This window comes from Oryx dammah, unplaced genomic scaffold, assembly GCF_014754425.2.
Source record: "Oryx dammah isolate SB20612 unplaced genomic scaffold, SCBI_Odam_1.1 HiC_scaffold_18, whole genome shotgun sequence".
NCBI classification, from domain to species: Eukaryota; Metazoa; Chordata; class Mammalia; order Artiodactyla; family Bovidae; genus Oryx; species Oryx dammah.
This window is the reverse complement of record NW_024070202.1, coordinates 94,986,264-95,009,346: the sequence shown is the minus strand read 5'-3', so window position 1 is coordinate 95,009,346 and position 23,083 is coordinate 94,986,264. Positions and strand designations below refer to the sequence as shown.

Genomic DNA, 23,083 nt, shown 5'->3' with positions numbered 1-23,083 from the left:
AAAAAAAGAGCTAGGAAAAGGTTTTTTTTTTATCCTCAGACTTTATTTTACCCCTACATATACTTAGGTAATGAGTCATAGTTTGTCTTTTTACTGGATACCATTTTTAGGATAATTTTTTGTTTTTGAATTGAACAGGATTATTTCAGAAATGTGGTGTAGCAGAATGATCATGGCCTTTAGAATCAGGCAGATGAAGGTTTGTATTTGGGGCCTTATTTTTCTTATAATCTGCCAGGCAGTGTTCCAAGAACTTTATATGTACTGAATCATTAAATATTCATGAAAACCTGATGAGGCATTTTGCAAATGAAGAAACCAAGACTCACAGAACGGTTAAGTGTTAGGGTGCTTATCTCATTGCTTTTAGGTTATTTGCAGGTTTGTTTCTCTAAAACAGAGCGACTGTTTGCAGGGGAGCTCTTACTTGTATGTTTTCCCATTATCTAGTATAGGTTCATATGTCTCCAGTTCAGTTGGTGAATATTTGATTTATTGATTTATTCTTTTGCTTCCATGAAATGAGACAGAATAGCCACAGCAGGACAATAGAAAATCACATTGTTTGGTTAAAATATCCATGCAAAAAATACATATAATTTTAAAAAGTATTATATAGTCAGAAACTGGACTAGGTTCTAGTATCTTCATGGTCACATTTTAATTTAATGTTAATCTCAGCTATACATACACAAAATTCAGTGTCCAGGAGCTGCACAAGGCTGTTATAAAACTCAGCCATTTCCTAACTCTTAGCCCCGCCCCAGTCCCTGCTGTCTGGAGTTCAGCTCTAGTTCAAGAACTAATGGTTTTGTTATTTGCCTCCACATCTCTAAATAGCACGTTGCTCTTTTTCCAGTTTTTAATTTTTCAGTCTTAGGCATTATCTTTGACTTCTCATGATAGAGGAAGAGGATTTATCTTGCTTGTGTGTTGTCACTCTGAGTGCAGAACTCTCCTCCCTTTTCATTGTAACTATAATTGAATTTTGAATAATAATCAGTGTTTACATTATTATGAACATGAAAACATTATTCACACCTGAGGCAATATAAGCCATGGTTACTTTTTTTTTTCCCCCAGCACAGCTTTTTGTTTTCCCCAGTGTTAGTAACTTTTTTTTTTGAGAGAAGACATTGTTTGCTCAGATTTTATGTATTTGTCACTTGTTCCTCCCTAATCTCTGCCTCAGATGTCTAAATATAGTTAGGATACATGGCCTTGACCCAGTTGTTTAATTCTTCTGCTAAAATATTTTGTCATTTATGGTATGAGAGGTCCAGATGACATGAAGACTTAATGCTACTTGTATCTCTAAAGCCTTTTAGTTGCATGAAACAGACATCTGGATGTTTGATGCTGATCACATCCTCAGTGGACAGCACTGCCCATCAGCACACAGCCCTCCTCTCAGACCTAGTGGTCTTTTCTTGGGTAGCTGGAGGGTCTCTGCTGCCACCCAGAGTGGCCATGGGACTCAGGGTCTGGCTGGAAGCGGAGCCACGTTTGTGTGTGGCCAAGACTGCTCATCAGCAAAAGCTGTGGCAAGTGCACCTAATAAGCTCGCAGCACTCTCAGTCCAATCAGAAGATCAGAGAACCTTTGATTTGGGAAATTTACTTGAGTCTTTTGACAGATGGAGTTATCTTTTATAGTGAATAGTCAATAGAAGCAGAGGGGGTAAATAAAGTTGCTAGGGTGAAATAAATTGCATAGAAGATATGGACAGAGATTAATTAAAATTTTGTTTGCAACAAAAATAAAACAGAAGAAACTCTTGACAGTGGCTTCTCAGAGACATAGAAAGTAATGTTAGAGACATAAGCATAAATGATCCCGTGACTTAGCTTCGCGGATATTTTGTTTACCTCCGTCATAGACCTGGTATGCTTGTGAATAGTGTCTAAGATGTTCTTTGGAGGGATGCCATAATTATTAATACCTTATATATGTATAGAAGAAAACCTAGAGTACAGAGTGAACCTGACTTGTTTTCACAGAAAATTTGGTGCAGAAACTGTCATTCTCGACGGCCAGCACTAGGAGGCCACAGAGACCATGATTCTGAAGGACTCAGGTTATGTATGCCTCATTCCTGTTGGAGCTGAAAAAGAAACCTAGCGTAAAAAGCCCAGCTGAGGATTAGATAAACTAGATAGTCATCCTAGTTTTCATCATGCAGGAATAAATGAGTTGAAAGTATGCAACGCTGCTTCTTTATATGCTTGTGACATTGTAAATAAAATAAGCAAAGTGTATATTCTCACAAATGCACTTTTTAAAATTGTACTTCTGGTTTTTAGTCTGGATCCAGGCCCTGCCCACCTTTGTCTTGGAGGATTTCAGTAGCTTCCTAATTGACCATAACCTTTTTTCCCCTTTTCCTCCAGTCCATTCTATTTATGGAAAACTAGAGTTTTTATCAGAAGTAGTTTCAATCACATGTGTCCTCTGACTAGAAACCTTTGGTAGTTAAAAATAGTGTTTCAAATCCAAGTCTGTTTGTTCATTCACTCATTCAACAGATGTGTCTTGAGTGCCTTAATACAGTAGTACAGACACTCGGGGTTTCTGCTCTCATGGGCTTTGTATTTGCTGTGCATTTTTTCAGGATTCTCCATAGCGGCTCTCTTACAGCTAAACAGACACACCTAATCACCCCTAAAGTTTTACCCTTGTGCCTTTAAACATTATCACCCTCTCCATCATTTCATAATTCTCTTCTTTCAGAGCTGCCTCTGGTATTTCAAATTCGAATCTCTGTTACTCTGTAGTCTCCCAACCTTTGTGGCACTTCATTCACACTCTATTAATTTCACTTATTTTTAGCTTTTCTCTATTAAAATAAAAAAATTTAAATACATGTGTGCTGTTGGTTAGGGATAAGGTGGTCTTTTATTTCTTTGCATTTCTGGTTAATGCTAAATACAATATTCTCAAAAGGGAAATATTAACCTTAATGACTATAGCACATCCTACTGGCGGCTTCCCCCCTGACCTTTCACCAGGCCTTTTCCAACAGAATCCCAGTTTTCTTTTCTAACAGAACATTCTTGTCTGCATATGCTTTGGGAGGAGGTGGGCTGAGACCCCAGCCTCCAGCCTCATGAAGCTTCCATCCTTGCCAGTTGATTAGTTTGAGCCAGGAGCGTGTGACCCATTTCTGGCCCCTGAGACAGAAGTGGGGCAGTGTCTAGAGAAAGGTTTTCTTCCCTGAGGAAAAAGGGTTGCAAGGCAGTTCTGCCTCCTGTGGGTGGAGCACAAAAGAAGCTAGTCCAAGCACCAGTCGCCACACCAAGGATGGCAGAGTAGAAAAGCTCGTGGGACTTGTGCCCTGGTTGGCAAGACTGAGGCACCCATTTTGGGGATTTCTTGCGTGAGGATAATGAAGCTTGGCTGTCTGAGGATTTTCCCTTACTTGCAGACAGAGGCTAACTCTTCCCCCTCCAGTCTCAGTTTAGATTCTCCAGTGTCTCAGAGTTCCTCTTACATCTCCTGTCAAGAACTTGCTGTATCACGTGGTGATGGAGCATTGTTGGTACCATGGTTGACCACGTGCTCCGAACTTACTCTTATTCATGGTTATGTCCTTAGGAACTAGCCTGGTGACTGATAAGTTTTTAATATCTGTATTTGTTCATGTTATCTTGAAAGTAGACATGGGGTTTCTGAGGCCAAGACAGATTATTACTGACGTCAGTAACCTAAGACAAGAGAAACTCTGAGTCTGTAACTCTGGAATGTCTCCATGACCCCAGTTTCATCATCCTTCTGAAATGTAAACACATACATCAGAGGAGACCAATCTTTTACTATCTCTTCAGTCTTATTTTTTTTTTTTTAAGTTTTAAGCCTTGTCCTTTAACCCAGGTCTCAGTAAATTTTCCCAGAAAGCTCTAACTGTACAGAAGTACAAAAATACTCGCTTCCTGACAGTGATAGAGTAAGTGCTCAATAAACTTATTTGTCAAACATTGAGAATAAATTCAACTCAGTGATCTCAACTGTGGTGGGGACTGGGGGCTTTAGTGGTGGGATGTTGGAAAAGGTAGGAATCATCTGGGGGAAGTTTTTCTCAACAATATACTTGCCACCCCCAGTTTCTGACCTGTTCCTGTGACTGTCATATTCCTTAATCATATTTGATTTTTTGTGGTCAAAAGGTGAGATCCCGGACACAACCTGCCCTCTGTGAAGCCTTCCTGCTAAAGTCAGTAAATGGAACCATTAGTCTTGACACCTGATCCAAGGCTGCTGTGTCAGTGTTTGTTCCAAATGATTCTTCTTATTTTGTATATTTTTACATTCATTTGGTGGGACTTCGTAAAGGGTGTTTCTTATTTTTTTAATTGGTAGCTTGCCCTTTTTTTCAGAGAGAGTTTCAGAGTAGAGGCAACTCTGCAGCAAACATACAGAAAGTAAACGCATATAAACAAAATCAGAACTAAGAAAAAGGTTAGAAACATATTGCTTGATTCAAATTCAGATTTGGTTCTTTTTTTTGAGGTATAGTCGACAGATACTAATTTCAGGTGTACAACGTAATGATTCAATATTTGTATATATTGGGAAGTGATCACATGATTAGATAATATCTGTCGACATATATATATATTTACAGATTTTTTTTTTCTTGTGATGAAAACTTTTCAGATCAACTCTCTTAGCAATTTTCAGATATGCAATACAGTATGGTTAGCTATGGTTGTCTGCTATACATTCCATCCCCAGGGCTTTGATAACTGGAAAGTTTGTACCTTTTGGCTTCCTTTACTCGTTTTGCCCACCCATCCACCCCCCACCTCTGGCAGCCACCGGTCTGCTCTCTGTACTGTGAGCTTGGTGTTTGCTGTTGCTTTTTTTTTTAGATTCCACATATAAGTGCAATCACACAGTATTTGTTTTACTCTGTCTCACTTCACTTGTTTCACTGGTCACAGTGCCCTCGAGGTCCGTCCATGTTGTCAGAAATGGCAAAATTTCATTCTTTTTTATGACTAAATAAAATTACATTGTGTATATATGCTACATTTTCTCTATTTATTTGTGATTATATACTTAGGTTGTTTTCATGTCTTGGCTGTTATAAATAATACTTCAGTGACCATGGGAATGTTCACTTTCCAAGTTGGCATTTTCATTTTTTTTTTCAGGTAAGTACGCAGGGGTTCTGTTTTATTGTTGCCTGCTGAAAAATGGCAGATATCAGCAGTTATGTTCATGGTTCTCAACATTTTGAGTCACAGACCCCTTTGATGAAATCTGTGGCTTCTCTTCTGAGAAGAGTGAACACACACACAAATTCAATTTTGATATAATTTCAGGCCCATCCTCCCCCCATGGAATCTTTTGTTATTAGAGAAGGTGAACTATACCCATTTCTTAAAAAGGAAGAAAATATTCTTAGTATTTACTAGGTTCTAAAAAATTTGTTGCTGTAATATGTTTCAAACATACAGAAAAATTGAAAGTAAAAATAAATTATCAAATACTATAAATTTTAAAATATTTGTTTAAATATCATCAGTTTTAAAATATTTTTTTTAAGTAATAAAATATCACAGAGAAAACAGAAAATTCCTGTTTAGCGTTTTTGGCCCGTTCTCCTTTCTTCCTCCTGGCTAGTTTGAAACCTCTGTCTTGAATTTAGTGTTTACTTCTCCACACAACAAGAGTATTTTATGCTCTTACTGCCTTTGTATACAACTGTATACATATATATTCATACATACATATGTATGGGGTAAACAGTCCACTTGTTATGCAGGAGACACAGGAGATGTGGGTTCAGTCCTTGTGTTGGGACGATGGCCTAGAGGAAGGCATAGCAACCTACTCTAGTATTCTTGCCTAGAGAATCCCTCAGGCAGAGGACAGTCGATAGGGTCACAAAGAGTGAGACATGACTGAAGTGACTGAGCATGCATGCATACATAGAATATATAAATATATACACACACATATATGTATGTAGTATTACTTACATGATTTCAAACATTTTTTTCTTAGTTGTGCTGAAAAACACATGAGATCTTCCGTCTTAAAATGTTAAGTGTGTGGTACATTATTATTAACTCTACACACAGTGCTGGGCAGCAGAGCTCTAGAACTTCATCTTGCATGATTGAACCTCTGCACCCACTGAACAGCACCTCCATTTCCCGTTCCCCTCCAGTCTGTGGCAGCCACTCTTCCACTTCCTACTTCTATGAATTTGACTACTTCAGCTACGTTATTCAGAGAAGGCAATGGCAAGCCCCTCCAGTACTCTTGCCTGGAAAATCCCATGGATGGAGGTGCCTGGAAGGTTGCAGTCCATGGGGTTGCTACGAGTCGGACACGACTGAGCGACTTCACTTTCACTTTTCACTTTCACACATTGAAGAAGGAAAAGGCAACCCACTCTCGTGTTCTTGCCTGGAGAATCCCAGGGACGGGGGAGCCTGGTGGGCTGCCATCTATGGGGTCGCACAGAGGTGGACACGACTGAAGCGACTTAGCAGCAGCAGCAGCTACCTTATTATATAAGTGGAATCATGCACTGTTTGTTTTTCTGTATTTGGCTTATTTCACTTAACGTAATGTCCTCAAGATTCATCCATGACACATATGTCAGGACTTCTTCTTTTTATGGCTGAATAATATTCCATTGTATGTTTACAACCCGTTTTCTGTATTCATTCACCCACTGATGAATGAATCAGAAGACATTTCCTAAATGAAGCCATTTAGATTGTTTCCCTCTCTTGGCCGTTGTGAATAATGTTGCAGTGAACAGGGGAGTACAGATATCTCTATGAGATCCCACTTTTAAATTCTTCCGAATGAAGATCCACAGGTGGAATTGTGGAATCATTTGGTAGTTCTGTTTTTAAGTTTTTAAGGAGCAGCCGCTACTGTTTTCCATAGCAACTGTACCATTTTACACTCCCAGCAACTGCGCACAAGGATTCCAGTTTATACACATACTTACCAGCATTTGTTATTTCTGTTTTGCTTTGTTTTAATAATGGCCATCCTAACAGGCATGAGGTGATAATCTCATTGTGATTTTGATTTACATTTCCGTCATGATAGTAGTGTTGAACATCTTTTCGTGTACTTGTTGGCTGTTTATATGTCTTCTTTAAGGAAAAATCTGTTTAAATAGAAGGTTTCTTGATTTTTTTTGCTCTTGAGTTGTAGAAGATACTTATAGAGTTGGGATATTAACCATTTATCAAATATATATATGCAAATGTTTTCTCTTATTCTGTGGATTGCCTTTTCCGTCTATTGATTATATCTCTGGCTCTGCAGAAGCTAACATTGTTTTTTTGCTTTTTTGGTAAGATTTATTTATCTTTGGTATTTATAGCTGTCCTTGATTCTTTTAAATATATGTAGTATTTCATTATAAGACTGTATCACTGTATGTTTATCCATTCTCCTGTTAATTCGTGTTTGGGTTGTTTCCAATTTTCTACTGTTACAAAGAGTGCTAACAAATACTCTTAGATACACCTCCTTAAGGACATGTTGGAGAAGGCAATGGCACCCCACTCCAGTACTCTTGCCTGGAAAATCCCATGGACAGAGAAGCCTGGTAGGCTGCAGTCCATGAGGTCGCTAAGAGTCAGACACGACTGAGCGACTTCACTTTCACTTTTCACTTTCATGCATTGGAGAAGGAAATGGCAACCCTCTCCAGTGTTCTTGCCTGGAGAATCCCAGGGACGGGGGAGCCTGGTGGGCTGCTGTCTACGGGGTCACATAGAGTCGGACACGACTGAAGCGACGCAGCAAGGACATGTGCCATTTTCCCTATACACGTACTCAGGAGTGGAATTGCTTGGTCACAGATACAAGCTTCAACTCCCTTTATTAAGTATTGCCAAATTGCTCTCTAAAGTGGCTGAATCTGTTAAAATTTTTTATTACTATATGATGTTTTGCCAGCCTGATAGAAAATTATGTCTCATTGTAGTGTTAATTTTCTTTGTACTAAGTGTGGACATTTTGTGTTTATTTTTCACTCAGATTTCCTTCTAATTGGCTACCCACAATTGTTCTCTATTTTATCAGTTCAGTTGTTTATGTTTACTTTCTGATTTTTTAGGAGTTTTTCATATATTCTGTAAATTAACACTTTGTTGATTATTAAACTATCTTTTCTCAGTCCGTGGCTTGATTTTTTTCATTTGTTTTAAAGTTTGAATCTTTTATTGTTTAGAATGTTTAAAAAAATTTGACATAGTAATACTTATTGGTCTTTTACTTCGATTTTTGCTTTTTGTATTTCATTTTTAAAAGCCCTCATTACAGCAAGGATTTTTTTTTCTAAAAAGTTTAAAAATTTTTCACATTTATCTCTTTAGTTTGCCTGATAATATTTTTGTATGGTGTGAAACATGGGTGTAATTTTACTTCCTTATAGATGTCTTATGTCTTAGCAGCACTGTTCGATAGTCCATCCTTTCCCCCCTGATTTGCGGCACTACGACTATTAAATATCAAATTTCCAGACACACGTGTTGTTCTGTAGGTGTTCTGTGACTTCCATTTGTCTGTACTGTGTAACTTAACCATGGTTCAATATAAAACCTAACATTTTGGAGGGCGTGTTGCCTGTGTTCTCCTTCAAGTTTGGCAAGGCTATTTATTCTTAGCTCTATTCTTCTTAAGAATTTTAGCACCAACTTACCCATGAAAGACCTTGTAGAGAGTTTTATTAGAATCGTAGTGAAATTGCACTCAATTTAAGAATATTAATTAAGTCTTTGTCTATAAACATGGTATATTTTCTTATTTACTCAACACTTATTTCCTCCTTTGCACCTGATAACTTGTTAGTTTCATTACTGGAAATTTATTATTAGAAAGCTTGTATCTTTTAGTTGCCTTCTTTTTCTCTTTCTTTCTTTCTCTTTTCCCTCCTTCCCTTTCCTTATTTCTTTCTTATTGAAGTATAGTTGCATATTATATTTGTTTCACTTGTACAATATAATGATTTTTATTTTTGTATATATTACAAATTGACCACCACAGTAAGTTCAGGTGACATCTGTTGCCATATCTAACGACACAATTTTTTTGTTTATGATGAGAACTTTCAAGATCCATTCTCTCAGTTACTTTCAAATATGCAGTACAGTATTAGTATCTCTAGTCACCAGGCTGTATGTTACATCCCCATGACTATTTGTACCCTGAAACCCCCTTCCTCATTTTACTCCCCTCACCCCATACCTCAGGCAGCTGCTCCAAGTCTGTTCACTATATGAACTCTGTTTTTTTTTTTATTAGGTTGACATTTTAAATGGTAGCTTTTCCTATATGACTTATAGGAATTATATTAGTTTTTGTATATTAACCTTATATCTAGTAACATTAATGATTTTGGTTTTTATATTACTTTTAATATCTTGTCTTCATAAGTCTCTGTATAAATAGTTATCACTTAGAGAAATTTTATCATTTTATTTAAAATTTTATATCTCATTTTGATTTCTTCTGTTACATTGATTAGGACCACTATGCCTTGAACAGAAGTTATGGTTATAGTCTTCTTGGTCTAATTTCCTGGCTTTTAAAGGAAATACTTACGTTATTTAATCATTAATATGATTTTGTTACAGGTTTTTAAAAGAAGGTAAGGAAGTTCTTTTTTTTAATTGATATGCTAGGATTATTATTTTTTCAATCATGAAGGTGGGTAAAGAATTAACAGAGCCATTCTCATTCTCTCAGGACAAAAGTAACCCTGGATGAACTTTCTATTCAGTTCCTCTGAATTATGATAAAAATGGAAAGTTAACCGTGTTACTAGGCAACATTGCTAATGGTGAAAATGACCTTTATTTGGTGAATGTGTTTGGTCTGGGAGGAACTATATGTGAACTCTGAATTCTTGATTAGAAGCAATAACTTTGAGCTTCCCTGGGAGGGGCACTTTTCATTGATGGGTATGAAATGCGTGGGGACCCGGAGGCTGTGGCTAGTATCATTTTTGAGGTATTGGTTTCTGTTTGAGACAGAAGGCTTCTAAGTCATCGTGACCCTGTGATTCTCATTTCCTTGCATCTGAGCTATCATCTGAGTGCCCAAGAGAATAGCTTCTTGTTTGGCCATGTGAACTCCTGGGACGACTCTTCCTGTGAAGAGAAGCACCTGAAGCTGCCCTGCTGGCATGCTGTGCTTTCTTCTTATGCTTTCTGAGTAGATGGCTGCTATGTGTGGCTTTTGGTAATTGGGTAGCTCAGAATGTAAGCTGTAAGTAAGTGGCTTTTGGTAATTGGGTAGCTCAGAATGTAGCTGTAAGTCCCTCATAGGTGCACAGTGCATCCAAGCAAAATACAGAAATAAGTGTTTACTGAGACTGATTGGAGTTTATAACTCTTACTTATAACCATCAATTTCTAGTTTTTACCCACTGGAAAACTCATTCACATTGCTGCTGCTGCTGCTAAGTCGCTTCAGTCATGTCCGACTCTGTGCAACCCCATAGACGGCAGCCCACCAGGCTCCCCCGTCCCTGGGATTCTCCAGGCAAGAACACTGGAGTGGGTTGCCATTTCCTTCTCCAATGAGTGAAAGTGAAGTCGCTTAGTTGTGTCCGACTCTTTGGACTGCAGCCTACCAGGCTTCTCCGTCCATGGAATTTTCCAGGCAAGAGTACTGGAGTGGGGTACTATTGCCTTCTCTGTATTCATATTGACTATGTTAATATTATAAATTTGAACTTACATATAATATACCTTTTACTTTTTTTATATATTAGGTTTGGTGTATATTTGCCAACTCAAAAATGGTTTTGCTACTAAAACAAGTTTGATAACTAATGTTTTAGACCTGTATGGTCCAGTGGGTAGGTATTTGCCTTATAATATAGTTATTAAAATAAAAATTAAATAAAAAAATTTTAAAGTAGAAGTAATTAAAAATTCAGTTTCTTGGTTGTACTAGCCTCATTTCAGGTGTTTATATGTGGCTAGTAGCTATTGTACTGGACAGTATAGATTTAAAATATCTAGAATATCATCACAGAAAGTTGTATTAGACAGACTCTCTAGGTTTTCTGTCTTTTTTTATTCATCCAGATTATCTTAAGAGCTTTATGTTTTTACTATATGTTGTATGCTTTAAGAAAGTGCTGAATGAGCCTGTCAGGGATAGTGTTAAAGACCCCAGTGTATTATTGTATAGTGATCTGCTAGAGAAATATTTCTCAGATTTGCATACCAGGGCAGATTCTGTTTATCCTGAGACATATCATTGCATCATGGCTAGTGTGCATTTTACAATTGATTGGCTCTCTCTTTTTGCTGTATCAGTCAGATAGTGTAAGTTCAGACTTACAGCCTACATAATTTCATCCTTTTTTTCTCTTGTTTGAATTTTCATATTTATAAGATATAATTTTGCTGTAATGTCTGCCTTTTTATAGTTATAAATGCTTTGAGGAAAGAATATAAAAATTATAATAAATAAATACCTTCAAGATTTAGAGGGATACTTTCATCAGTTATTACTTTATTGACTTATTACTGAACCTCAGTATTGAAAAGAAGTGAAGGAACTAGAAACAGTTCTTGACTGATTATGGTTACAGAATGCACACCTGTAATCTGGACTATTTTACAAATGAAGTGACTTCAAACATACACCTGTCATAAACCTAGTTTAATTCACTTTTCTAAAATGTTTTTATTTTTCAAAATAATGTTTGAGAGCTCTCTTACTAAAATGCTTTGTAAAAATTTCAGACTTTTTAGTATTGCTAGGGAGGTTCAACCAAGAACCTATTTGAGTATTCAGACTGGTTAACCGGGTTTAAACAGAGAGTAGAGTACTGTTTTGTTTCTCTGTGGAATCTTCTGTATCTTTTATATAACAGTTTAATTCTGGGCATTTGTGCCTTCTCAGTGCATTTTCTCTGTTTTTAAGTTTTATTCTGGGATGTATAAGCATGTCAAACATTATATATGTCTTTTATGTTTTACATTTAGCAACTTTCCTTGCTTCTGCAAACACTTAAAGCAACTTATACATTTCAGTCCAAAAAGGTAAAGTAAATTTGTAAAAAATTAAAACCAATCTCAACTATAAGAAGTTGAAGGATTAAGTATTCCCATCTGTCAGTGCTGAGAGATTTGGGCAATATCTTTGATTTCACATTTTCTGGTTGCTCAAGTAAGAAAAACAGAATTATATCGTTTTCATGTCCTGACAACCAGAAGCATATGAACAGCTGCAGAAACCAAACATTTCCTGGAACTAAACTTGAGCAGAAATTTATCACGTGAATCTTTGTTTAAAGAACCTTGTGAAAAACATCTCCAACCACAGTTATGTAAAAGACCTAGGAGTGCAGCTCACGTGGACTGGGCCCCCCAGAGTCTGAGGAGGCTGCGGGAACCCGGCCTGGGAGGTGCGTGCACCGCAGGGCTGGGGTGGGGGCTCTGGCAGCCAGGAATCCAGCTCCTCTGCTGTGAAAATGCCACTGGGGAAGCGGCTTCGGGAACTGTGGTGGTCAACAGCACCATTCAGTTGTTTGTTTCTCTAAATATTCAGGGTCGTCAGTGTGGCTTTTGTATTGGTGCTGATTTTATTCTGTTCATCCTCAAGTTCTCTGACAGTACTTTCAGTAGAGATAATTTATTTTGTAGATGAATGTGAAGCTTTTAAGCTTTAAAGGATGAAAGTAGCATTTTTCAAGGAATTTCAAGACCTGGGCTTGTCCAGCTCAGAAGTCTAGTTCACTAAAGAGTCAAGGACAACCTTGAAATCTTTTTTTTCCCCACCCAAGGAGCTTATGCTCATTAGTATAAGTTTTTGTAACAGAATAATTTAAGAGACAGTTTCCATGTAGAGAAATAAGTAAAGGCCTAATATAACAAACTATTCATCTTTTCCATGAAAAACTTCAGTAGTCATAATAGTGCAGTTTCTTTAAAGAATGTTTGTATCCCTTGGACCTGCTAGGGTAAATCAACTGAAAAAACTTCTAAACACTTAAGCCTGTCCTACAGGTGTAAGTTGACTTTTATGTATTTACCAGATAAAACAGTTTTAATTATTAGCTGCTCATTTTGGTAAAAATTGACCAAGCACTCCTTAAAGTTGAGTCATGAATAGCTGATGCTTACTCCTTGGAAGAAAAGTTATGACCAACCTAGATAGTATATTGAAAAGCAGAGATATTACTTTGCCAACAAAGGTCCGTCTAGTCAAGGCTATGGTTTTTCCTGTGGTCATGTATGGATGTGAGAGTTGGACTGTGAAGAAAGCTGAGTGCCGAAGAATTGATGCTTTTGACCTGTGGTGTTGGAGAAGACTCTTGAGAGTCCCTTGGACTGCAAGGAGATCCAACCAGTCCATTCTGAAGGAGATCAGCCCTGGGATTTCTTTGGAAGGACTGATGCTAAAGCTGAAACTCCAGTACTTTGGCCACCTCATGCGAAGAGTTGACTCATTGGAAAAGACTCTGATGCTGGAAGGGATTGGGGGGCAGGAGGAGAAGGGGACGACAGAGGATGAGATGGCTGGATGGCATCACGGACTCGATGGACATGAGTCTGAGTGAACTTCGGGAGTTGGTGATGGACAGGGAGGCCTGGCGTGCTGTGATTCATGGGGTCGCAAAGAGTCGGACACGACTGAGCGACTGAACTGAACTGAACTGTAGGAGATGTGACACTGGCTTTAGGAAGGCCTCTGGGCTTCCCTGATAGCTCAGTAGGTAAAGCATCCACCTGCAATGCGGGAGACCCAGGTTCGATCCCTGGGTTGGGAATATGGAGAAGGGATAGGCTACCCACTCTAGTATTCTTGGGCTTCCCTTGTGGCTCAGCTGGTGAAGAATCCGCCTGCAATGCGGGAGACCTGGGTTCGATCCCTGGGTTGGGAAGATCCCCTGGAGAAGGGGAAGGCTACCCACTAACAGTATTCCGGCCTGGGGAATTGCATGGACAGTCCATGGGGTCACAAAGAGTCAGACACGACTGAGCAACGTTTACTTTCACTCACTGGGGTGGGGAGGGGATTAAGTCTGGTGATATGTACCTATCATAGAAGACTATGATAAGGATTGCACATGATGAGGAGGATAAAATGCCTGTACATAGTAAGTACTTAGTTTATGTTAGTTCATCATCCTCTCATGATACTGATGATGGCCATACATATACTGGGTCATATTAATATGTGTTTTTAAGCATGTTGGTATCTATCCTGATTTTAGCAGTGTTGTTTTATAGTGATACTTAAGAAAAACAAGAATGACATATGTTGAAAACAAGAATGACATATGTATAGCTTCTCATTAAATTATAGGTTGTTGATAGTTCAAAAAACTGCAAATGGTTTTGAACTTTTTGGTGAAACGAGACAAGGTCTAACAGTGATTGAGAGTAGAATGATTGTATCAGTATTCAGCTTGCTCCAGGTTTCTCTGTGAATTTTAATTATCACATGAAGATACCGCACTGATAAAATATTCTTATGTAGAGTCTACTAAGAACCAAGAGGAAGCTTGGAGTCCTGGGTTGGAAATGGAAGTGTGTATGGGCTGGTACAGCCTGTAGGAGTCATGAAACTGTTGGAAGACAGGCTTACTCATGAAAAAGACCTTGGAAACAGTTGGCTATGGGCTGAGAAATGCCTTTGGAAGAGTTATAGCATTAATAGATACACTCAAGAAGTTGAAAGAAGAACCTTGAGAGAGAAAGCAGCCATAGCTGGACTCTCAGTCGCTATTCTTCCTGCTCTTCAGGATAGTCTAAGCCTCTGCATGTCTACAGTGTCACCTGATAAATAGAGCAGCAAATAATGTAACAGTGAGAGCTCCAGAGCCACGGTCAAGACAGTGCTTATTGCAAAGCATCAGTAACTAAGCATATACCTCCACAAAGGAGGAAGCAGCTGGGTAGTTGCAGTAGAAGTGGAGGGAATTGGTATTGAGAGTTGAGATTGAGACCCAGATGTCATATTTTAAAATGTTCTGCTTAACTTTTAAAGTTAGTAATATTCATATAATATAGGAAGCTAAACTTTCAGTGGGAAATATGCCATCAATGATGAAATTATATTAAGAGTTTGTGTGCAAGTTACTGTGCAAAATTTAATTATAACTGCATGGTCCATGCTCTCTAAGAGCCTACTGTTAAGAGCAATAGAGTCTGGAGATTTAGTTGAATTGCCTACCATAGTCCTGTTTTCAATCTTTAAAAATTCAGTAAATGTTTACTGGAGACCTATTATGTTCCTGGCATTTTCATGCCACCAGAGGGATATAGTATCGATCAAAACAAAAAATATTTCCCCTAAGAAGCTGAAATTCTCCAGGGGGAAGAGTAAAAAGAAAAATGACTTTTACTCTGATGAGAAGGGAAACAATTGGTGGGTTTTAAGGAGTGGCATGATCTGATTTTGTTTTATCTATATGACTCTGGCCTTTTGTTTTGAGAATAGTATGTGGTGAGGCAAGGAAAGAATCAGCTGGGAGCTTTGTGTAATAATCAGATGGTGATGATAAAGGCTTGGATGGCAGTAGTGGCGGTGGAGACAGGGAGAGACAGCAGAATTTAGGTATGTTTTTAAGGAAGAGCCAATGGGATTTACTGATGGATTGGAAATGGGATGTTAAAGAAAGAGAAAAGGCAAAGATGACTTGGAGGGGGAAGTCATTTACTAACATGGGGAAGCCCGTAGGAGCATCAGCCTTGGGGAGAACATGAGCAGCTTTGTCATGGGGTGATGTTAAATGTGAAGTGTCTGGTAGACATCTGTGGGAGATGTCAAAGAGGCAGCTGAAAATACAAGCCTTGAGTTCAGGGAAGAGGTTTAGGCTCTTGTAGGTGGTATTTAAAGTGATGAGAGACCTATTGAGAGGACCAAGGGGAGGAAGTATGGATAGAAGAGAAATCTGAGAACTGAGGGCCTTGGCTCACTCGAACATTAAGCTGAGACAGTGCGCAGTCTAAGAAGAAATGGCCAGTGAAGCAGGAGGAGGGTCAGTAGTATGGTGTCCTGGAAACCAAGCAGAAAGTGTCTAAAGAGAGGATCCTCTCTCTGGGGATAGCAGTGGTATCTGCTCAAAGATGACTGTGATGAACTTGTTTAAATGGATTAGAGAATTCATTAAAGTACCTGCCTCAGTACCTGGCTGCTGGGTAGTTCAAGGTGGAAGTCATTGGTGACTTAACAAGAACAGTTTCAGGGGAGTAATCAGGACAAAGCCTGATTGGAGTGGGCTCAAATAAGAAGAGGAGGAAAGAATTGGAGACAGCAGAAATAGTCAGCCCTTCTGAGTATTCCTGTGAAATTGCATTAGAATAATGGGGAATTAATTCATGAAAACGTGGGGTCAGAAGAAAGGGGTGTGTGTCTGTGTCTGTGTGTCTGTCTGTCTCTCTCTTAGGTTGGAAGAAAGTATAGACTGTTTGTGCACTGATGAAAATAATCCTGTATAGAGGAGGAGATCGATGGTGTAGTTGGGTTTAGGATAATGAATTGTGTTGGTCATGGATAACAGGTTAGCTGAAATAACTAGATTGTGCTTTGTCCCTGTACCTCTCTTCTTTTCAGTCATTCATTCATTCACTAATCAAACATTTTCTGAAGGTTAACCAAGTGCCAAGGATCACACTGGGGCTGGGTAAAGAACAGTGATTAGGAGGTGAGTCAAACGAACAATCTACAACCTCTGCTGACGTTTTTACCACCTGGTGGAGGTAGGCCCCCTAAAAACACAAATACAGATTTCAGTGAATGCCTCATAGGAAAAGTATGGACTCCTTTTGAGAGAAAAAAAGAGGATGTCTTGGTGTACTCTGGATTAGGTAAGATTGGAAGGCATCTCAGATAGGAAAGATGGTCTGGCAAGTAAAGATGGACGAAGAAGAAAAGCATTCCAAGCAGAGGGAGCAGAGTGTGTAAAGGCCTGGGGCAGGGCAGAACTTGGTGCTCCCAGGGACCTGAGAGGTCACCAGAGCTGCTAAGAGACAGAAAGGAAGCAGATTGTGCTGGGCTTTGGGGGCCTTTTAAGATTTGAGGTTATATCCTAGTAGCAGTGGGAAGCCATTGAAAAGCTTTTAGATGGTAAGTTACATGTTAAGTTTGCACTGAGGGGTGGGGGGAACTCTACCTGAGTTGCACTGTCATGGTGAATGGATTGGCGGGGGCAAGAGTGGGAAAAAAGAGCTCCAATTTAGGCAGAAAGATAGTATCTGTAAAATACACTGAGATTTTACAATTTCGTTATTAAAAAATAGAACTGAGAATATCCTCTACTTAGCAGAATTTGCCTTAGAGCTTATCAGGTTTCTCAGCACCTGTGAAGAAAACATTTTCTTGTTAAAAATAACATTAATGGAGAAGAGTCAGATGAAGATGTCAGTGATTTCAGCTTACTTAACATAAAATAAAACTTAAGATTGTGGTAACTTGGTGAAAATTTTCAAATAATAAGCTTTTTTCCAAACATGTTTTCCAGAAAAAATATCAATGACACAATACCAGAGACAGACTCTTTAAGAAAATGGATTGAAGTATATGAATATACACCAAGAATAATTAGTCTACTTATGATATTTTAAGTGTTCATATAATATAAAGAACCTTAAATTTTTTGCTTTAATGGATGTACATTATTTTCTATGAAAAAATAATATGATAAAAAGTTTATTGATTTTAAAAATTTCAGAAGTTTCCCTTTTCATTTTCAGAAGTATCATAGTTTTAGGATAAATTATGTGATTAGAGATAGATCTCTAATCTCTCCAGTTGAAGAGTCAGACTGGTGAAAAAACCATCACATTACAGTACAGGATGCATATTTTATTGTTCTAATTTAGGCTTCCTCCCAAAGAGATTTCTTAAAACAGAAGAGCAGTTATAATACCAAGTATTGCTGGGTCAGGTCACCCACAGCTCCAGGACCGTGAATTAACTTGTTGTGAGCCCTCACTTAAAAAAATAAAAAGAAGAAAAGAAACAGAAGTTACTCCCTATCTAGACAAGCCACTCCAGAGAGTTCTATCTTGGTGGTAACTTGAGTTTTCTTTCTCACACTGGCATTTTGTTTATGCTTTTCAGGGTAAAGAGAGTTTGGGACATTTTACCATCTGGAGTTTCTCTGTGCCTTGCTGATGATCTGAGCTTAAACCTGCCAGTTAATGGGAAAAGATAAGAAAACCTCCTGTAACATCTGAGTAAGTAGATGCTGTAGTCTGCTTTAATTTATTGCCTAAAAAAAGAAAACTTTTTAACATTTAGGTTTTAAATTATCAGGCATTTTAATTGGATTCTTTAAATTTTGTTGTCGAATAATGATGGCAATTATTACAGTTCCAATACATATTTTTAAATACTGGGATTCTGAAAGAAATTAATCCCCTGATAATAAAAAAGTTAATGAAAACATTTTCTGTATATAATGGTTTAGCTTTTAAGAATCATATTAAGGACCTAACTATATATATTAAAATTTTAAGAGCTTATTAAATTTTTCCTTAGTGTTTTATTTCAGCTTTTTACTATGAATGCAAAAATATTGTTAAGACAACTGTTATGAATTTTTAAAATGCAACTATATCTGTATAAATATTGTATTTTAGCAGGAAATGTATTTTGGCTAACTTGAAATAAATGCTTGTTTGTTTCTTGAAAATAGAATTTTAAAAGTTCTTTCTATTTGAAAATAATGTGATTTTTTTCCCCCCTGATAATATAGATAAGATTACAAAATCTTTCTGGATTTGACTTTGTTTCTTAATTAAGGAGACTAGAAAAGAAGGGCATTCATTCTTTCCAATCAGAATTTCTCTGTGAAATTTAGAGTTGAGCCAGTTTGATATAAACTGTTTTTCAGAATGAAAGCTACTGGTTCTCTTGTTATATTCATTGAATCTATTTGACAAAGCTAGGAAATTATGAGGTTGTACCAGGACCTTATTTTGGAATGCTCAGGTGAATACAATGAATAAATGTACAAGATACTTCCCTACTATAACAGGGTTATTTAACTTTGGTCTGTATATGAGCTGTCCGATATGGTAGCCAGTGGCCACATGGAGCTGTTGACATTTGAAATGTGGCTAGTCCCAAATGAGATGTACTGGGCATAAAATAGACACCAAAGTTCAAAGACTTAGTGTGAAAAAAAAAAGACTGAAAATATTTTATTAGTAATTTTTGTATGAATCACATGTTTAAATGATAATATTTTGGACATATTGGATGGAACAAAACATTAAAATTAATTTCACTTGTTTTCTTTTACTTATTTTTAATGTAGCTGCTAGACAGTTATAACTTACTTGTGGCTTACATTATATTTCCAACAGATTGAACTGGCCTGTATATAGTCAACATGCTTAGTCATCCGTTAATCAGCATTCTTTTAGCTTTGAACCTTCTGGGCTGTGTATGGATGAATTAATACAAATCTGCGTTGTTTTAAGAACATGATTCTTTGATTCATCAAGTATTTGCTGAGAACCTGCTATGTGCCAGACAGTCTTCTAGGTACTGGTGTTACAGTATGAAAAAATAAACAAAACTTCCTGCCTTCATGGTGTTAGCATTCCATTAGTGAAACCAGAATGAAAACATAAATAAGTAAAATATATAATCTATTTGAAGGTAATAGATGCTTTGGAAGAAATGCGAGGGAAGGGTTCAGTTGTAAACAAGAGTGTTCAGGGAAGGCCTCACTAGATAGGCACTATTTGAACAAAGACCCAAAGAAGGTGAGAGAAAGAGCCCTGTAGATATTTGGGGGAAGAGTGATCTAGGTAGAGGGAATAGCAGATGCTAAGACCTTGAGGCAGGAGTGTGTCTTCCTTGTTTAAATGGTAGGAGGCGAGATGGTTGATTGGAGTGAAGTGAGTGACGCAGAGAGAGGGAGATGAATGGAGACACCATGTGAGCAGCAGTTACTGTCTGTGCAGGCATACAGGTAATCCCTAGGGAACCAGGTCAGAAAACAAACGAGAATTACAGATTTTAAAAACAAAGCGAAGATATCAGAAGCTACACTTCATGAGGGCGGATAGATTCTACAGCGTAAGTTCAAGCAGCTTACTAAAAGAACCATCAACCCTCAGAAATCTGAGACTGTCAGCTGAAGACTGGATAAAGAAAATGCAGTACATCCATGTAACAGTATAATACTATTGGGCAGTAAAAATGAACAAAGAGCTGCTATGTGCTGCAACATGTGTGAACTGTGAAAGCGTGCTAAGTGAAAGAAGACAGTCACAAAAGGCCACACACTGTATGATTCTGTTTATCTGATGTTGCAAGAAAACACAAGTCCATTCATAGTAGCATCCAAAAGACCAAAATGCTTTGGAATTAAAACTACAAGCTTTTGTTGAGAGAAATGGAATTATCCCTCAGTAAGTGGGAATATATACTGTGTTAATAGGTTGGGAGGATTCAATATTGGTGATGTGGCAGTCTTCTCCAGATTGATCTGGAGGTTCAACAAAGTCATTGCCAAAGTCTCAGACAGACTTTCTATAGAAATGTATTTATAGAAGTTGGCAAACAAATTGTAAAATCTATCGGAAATGGAGAAGATCTAGAATAGTGTAAGTTTATATTTTTTTATTTTTTATGTTTTATGTTTTATAAACTGCATGGTTTTATTGATTTCAAATATTTTGTGGTATTTTCCATACTATTAATAAATCCCAGCAGGATCCTCTATGACCCACCTCCCAGAATATTGGAAATAAAAGCAAAAATAAATGGGACCTAATTAAAATTAAAAGCTTCTGCACAACAAAGGAAACTATAAGCAAGGTGAAAACACAGCCTTCAGAATGGGAGAAAATAATAGCAAATGATGCAACTGACAAAGAATTAATCTAAAAAAATGTACAAGCAACTCCTGCAGCTCAATTCCAGAAAAATAAATGACCTAATCAAAAAATGGGCCAAAGAACTAAACAGACATTTCTCCAAAGAAAACATACAGATGGCTAACAGACACATGAAAAGATGATCAACATCACTCATTATCAGAGAAATGCAAATCAGAATCACAGTGAAGTACTGTTAAGGGACCAGACCTGAGCTATGACAGGCTCAACAAGCTATACTAGGCCTAAGATTCAGATTCTTGTAAAACCTGAGTCATGATTCCGGGAAACCACACCCTGGGAAAGTCCCCGCTGGCGCCAAACCTGAGCCAATCCGGATAGGGATGCGGGATTTGAAAATCGCTTGAGTATGTATGGCTCAGCCAATCATAACCCGCCAGCTGTACTAAGAACCGCCTGTATAAAAGCAGCTGTGATTCAGAGCTCGGGGCTCTCGTCAAGACTCCACTGGGCTGGATGAGACAGGAGCCCTAGTTCGAGCTAGCAATAAAACGCCTTTATGCTTTTGCATTGCTGTGGAGGTCTTATTCTCTCAGTTTTGGGGACTCGGACTTTGGGCATAAAAGTACCATTACATGCCAGTCAGAATGGCTGCAGTCCAAAAGTCTACAAGCAATAAATGCTGGAGAGGGTGTGGAGAAAAGCGAACCCTCTTACACTGTTGGTGGGAATGTAAACTAGTATAGCCACTATGGAAAACAGTGTGGAGATTCCTTAAAAAACTGGAAATAGAACTGCTTTATGACCCAGCAGTCCCACTGCTGGGCATAAATACTGAAGAAACCAGAATTGAAAGAGACACGCATACCCCAATGTTCATCACAGCACTGTTTATAATAGCCAGGACATGGAAGCAACCTAGATATCCACCAGCAGACGAATGGATAAGAAAGCTGTGGTACATATACACAATGGAGTATCACTCAGCCATTAAAAAGAATACATTTGAATCAGTTCTAATGAGGTGGATGAAACTGGAGCCTATTATACAGAGTGAGGTAAGCCAGAAAGAAAAACACCAATACAGTATCAGTTTGGTTCAGTTCAATTGCTCAGTCATGCCCAACTCTTTGCAACCCCATGAACTGCAGCACACCAGGCCTGCCTGTCCATCACCAACTCCCAGAGTGTATTCAAACTCACGTCCATCGAGTCGGTGATGTCATCCAGCCATCTCATCCCCGGTCGTCCCCTTTTCCTCCTTCCCCCAATCTATCCCAGCATCAGAGTCTTTTCCAATGAGTCAGCTCTTCCTATGAGGTGGCCAAAGGACTGGAGTTTCAGCTTCAGCATCATTCCTTCTGTCACGCGAGTGTATGTTCTTCGGTTCTTTGTCTCATCACAGCAAAGATTTGGAGCAACGGACATTAAAGCCCTTGGTGCGTCACAGCTCTCGGGTCTTGGACAAACCATGTTATAGCTCTTAGGCAAATCAGTGTTACAGCTCTTGGGAGAGGGGGAGAGAGAGAGAAAGAGCACATGCACGCAGGAGAGGAAGAGAGAGTAGAATAGTGTAACTTTAAAAAAAGAAGAAAGTTGAAAATAGAAGAAAGTTGGAAAACTTATACTGCCTCTTTTCAAAACTTACCATAAAGCTGTAGTAATAAAAACAGTGTAGTATTTACATATGGATGAACATACAGATCAGTGGAACAAAATATCCAGAAATAAGATACGTATGTGGTCAGTTGCTTTTCAACAAAGGTACTAAGATAATCCTATAGAGAGAGCATAGTCCCTTCAACAAATAGTAACAATTGGATTTCTTCATGAAGTAAAATGTACCTTGACTTTTACCTTACAATATACACAAAAATCAACTTAAAATGGATCAGAGACCCACATGTAAAGAAGCAAATGTAGCTGGAAGTCTTGTGTCTTGGGTTAGACAAAGATTTAGTCAGTAGGATATAAAAAGCATGAAGTATAAAAGAAAAAATGGTAAATTGGATTTCATCACAATTAAAGTTTTGCTCTTCAGAAGATACCAGTCTTAAGAAAATGAAAAGTCAAGCCACATACTAGGAAAAAATATTCACAAAACATAAGCCTGATAAAGGATTAGTATGTAGAAAAAGGGGGATTTCCTGGTAGCTCAGCTGGTAAAGAATCTACCTGCATTGCAGGAAACCTCAGTTCAATTCCTGGGTTGGAAAGATTCCCTAGAGAAGGGATAAGCTACCCACTCCAGTATTCTTGGGCTTCCCTGGTGG

At 38.1% G+C, this 23,083-nt stretch overlaps 2 long non-coding RNA genes across 5 annotated transcripts in view; one reads left to right on the top strand and one right to left on the bottom strand.

Annotated features, from left to right (window-relative positions):
- LOC120877367 overlaps positions 1 to 23,083 on the top strand; it is a 78,416-nt gene that overhangs the window by 34,522 nt on the left and 20,811 nt on the right. For 2 of the 4 annotated variants that reach the window (XR_005724319.1, XR_005724321.1), the window contains exon 4: positions 18,076 to 18,191. This is a non-coding gene — a long non-coding RNA (uncharacterized LOC120877367). Of the gene's footprint in view, positions 1 to 18,075; positions 20,162 to 23,083 lie in introns of those variants that run through there. The other 2 variants (XR_005724320.1, XR_005724318.1) reach the window with 1 other exon arrangement.
- Positions 666 to 21,317, bottom strand: LOC120877373. Its single transcript, XR_005724327.1, has 3 exons — positions 21,044 to 21,317; positions 3,556 to 3,558; positions 666 to 676 (listed from the first exon to the last, which is right to left on the bottom strand). It is a non-coding gene; the product is annotated as an uncharacterized LOC120877373 (long non-coding RNA).